We start from the raw sequence: 2,977 nt of genomic DNA on the forward strand, positions 1-2,977 counted from the left end.
GGCAGAGTGATGATTAGAGAAAGAATGGCACATATACACAATTGGATTGAACCCATCCATTTTGAAGACTTTTACATTATTTGCAACGAAATGGATAGATCTAAAAATATATTAATGGAACTAAGTCAGAGCCATATTTGGAAGCTAGAAATTTATACAAGTTTACACAAAAATATTAACCAAAGCATGCTATTTGCAGAGGAGTATTTCAAAGGTGTAATTTCTTATAAAATTGAACTTTACTCCAACAAAATGAATACCAGGAAACTATCACTTGGAATATGTGAGTGGAAGTCAAAAGGAAGGAATAAAGAGAGTTATGGAGGAGGAGCCTGAAGGTATAATATTCAATACAGATAGTATGAAACTAGAAAAAATTAAAGTGGGGTGAGGTTTGGAAGGGTGTGGAAAAGTTATATAAAGATCCATTTTACTTTAAAAAACTGATATGTTGAATGAAAATTCCCTTGTACAAGTATTTAAGATAATAAGAATATAATTAAAAACAATGGAGACATCTGATTTTAAATTCTATTTCCATCTCTTTTAAAAAATAAATTTATTTGTTCTATAATTTGATGAGAGGGATGGATTTTGTGGCTAGCTAAATCATTGCACATCTCTCTCTCTCTTCCTCTCTCCCTTTCATGGTTCTTATAAGTAATATGATTGCTCCATAATTATCATAATTTATTTTGCTTTTATATTTTTGGTTGCATCATTTCACTTTCTGCTCTGCCATATCCCAATTCATTTACATAGAAGATATTATTTCCTGTTTTCTCATTCTTAGAATAAGCTGCAAAAGAAGACAACACTGGTCCTCATTTTCAGTCTGTACCTTTAAATACGGAGGAAAATCTTTCCTCTGCTCTCTACCAATTCCCTACTCTCCAGTTAGAATAATTTAGAATAGTAAAAATGAAAAAAGAGAAAATAAATAATAGTGAAAAAAACAGATGCAGGAAATTCACCAGATTTTTCTGACCATTTCATCCAATGTGAACTATTGGGGAAATACATGGACAGCTCATTCTCACTGGCACTCAAAGTCTCTGGTTAGGCAATTCTGATGAAGTTGAGGAACAAGATGAAAAAGTGAGAAATGGTATCAATTGCAAAAAAAAATGAAATAGTATCCAAGGAAAATTCTTCTTTGTTCTGCTGAAAATAATCGCCTTACTACAGTGCAGAGACTACTTTCCAAAAAGGTCACTCATGTGATTACTAGGGATGACGATGAGTATACCCCTCTTCATCGAGAAGCCTACAGTGGACACTTAGATATTGTCCATGAGTTGGTGGCTCAAGGCAGATATTCATGCAATAACTGTGAATGGCTGGACATCCCTGCACAGTACTTATACATGGAATAATAACAGAGTGGCTTCTTTATTTCATCATCATGCAGATACCAATGGCCAAGTTAAAGGCCTCTTGACCCCCATGCATCTTGCTGCTGGGAATAGATATAGCAATGATACGCTGGATCTCCTTCTATTGAACCATTATATCAAGTCAGTTCTGAAGCACAACTTGGAAGAAACTGAATTTGATATTGCCAAAAGGATAAGTATGTATCACTACCTCTTTGAAGTTGTGGAAAGCTGTACAAATTGTTCTCCTAAGTCCTAATGGATCAGTTAAGTTTCTTTAATTTCAAAATTGCCAGTCCATCCTATGTGACCATAGAAAATATTTTCACAATACAAAGAAACAGCAATACCTTACTTTAAAAATTCATGTATTCCATGGTATTCTTCCAAGTGAATTGCCTGACTTTGATGTCAAAATATATTTTAGTTGTTTGTATACATCTATAATGATTTCTATAGAGTTTGTGATTTTTTAAATCAGAAAAAAATTTTAATTTATCTGTTGAAATGAGTATTACAGAAACTAAAGATATTTCTGGTGCTTGTCTGAAAAAGTATATTTTAAAATGTTTAGTATTCTGTTTGTATAATGTCCATAATCTGTTTCATTCGCTCCTAGATATAATACTTTGAATTCGACATTGTTTTATAATACATACGTTCATTAATAAATGTGTCCTTTCAGATTGCATTCCATACAGAAACATTTTAAGATTCTTTTAATTCCTAGGTCCTTATAGAATTTTATTTCTTTCGGATAAAATGACAATGTTATTTATTTCAAAAGTTTTATAAAGGTTATGCTATGTAAAGGCCTTTCTAAAATGGTGAAGATTGAATACACTGATGTCAAACTAACTTTTATTTCTATGAATTACATATATTATTACACTTGTATATTTGTAATCAACTTTTGAATAACAGTTTTTCATTTCTTGCATCTGAAGAATGAAAAATATGGAATACTTCACAAATTTTCATATCATCCTTGTGCAAGAGGCATGTAAATCTCTGTATTGTAATTCGGGTAGACCTGCTGCTGAAGCATGTAGTATCCTATAAACTTAAGTAATCAATGATGCAATCTTAAGACAGGTATATATCCTTGGTTGCCTATTTGTAACAAGGAAACCTTATTGTTCCCAAAATTGCTATTCATCTTATTTCTGTAAAATTCTGTGTATGGTGGAAAAAACTTATGTTGTTTGTTCGATTGCTCACATTTGCAAGTTTTTGTAAATGACTATTTTAAGTCTTTTTCATTTGAAATTTGATCATACTTTGAAGCCGTTATAGATAGGTGCAAAGGTAATGGATTTTCAAGTACTTATTTATTAACTGATTTAGCTTTGTGGAGCTAATGGATTCAAAGTAAGCCTTGCTTAAGAGCTACTTCTAAATTTCTGCAGCTTAAAATTTCCCAAATGAGGTCTTGCTGGCACAAATGTCTCCTTGACCTTTTACCCTTGCTTCGTATAGGAACAGCCCAACCAGAATGTCTTACCCTGACAGCATAGATTGTCTTACTGGAGCAAAACTAATCTTAGTTACAAGGGATTATATGGAGACGAACAGTTCAGACAGAACTGTTCGGACTAGAA

The 2,977-nt window shown here is 32.4% G+C and overlaps 1 pseudogene; it reads right to left on the minus strand.

The window, feature by feature from the left end:
• Positions 1 to 2,327: 2,327 nt before the first annotated feature.
• LOC138825530 (U6 spliceosomal RNA) lies at positions 2,328 to 2,424 on the minus strand (annotated as a pseudogene).
• Positions 2,425 to 2,977: the final 553 nt, after the last annotated feature.

Source organism: Dipodomys merriami, unplaced genomic scaffold (genome assembly GCF_024711535.1).
Source record: "Dipodomys merriami isolate MVZ:Mamm:240054 unplaced genomic scaffold, mDipMer1.0.p SCAF_1376, whole genome shotgun sequence".
In the NCBI taxonomy this organism is placed as follows: Eukaryota; Metazoa; Chordata; class Mammalia; order Rodentia; family Heteromyidae; genus Dipodomys; species Dipodomys merriami.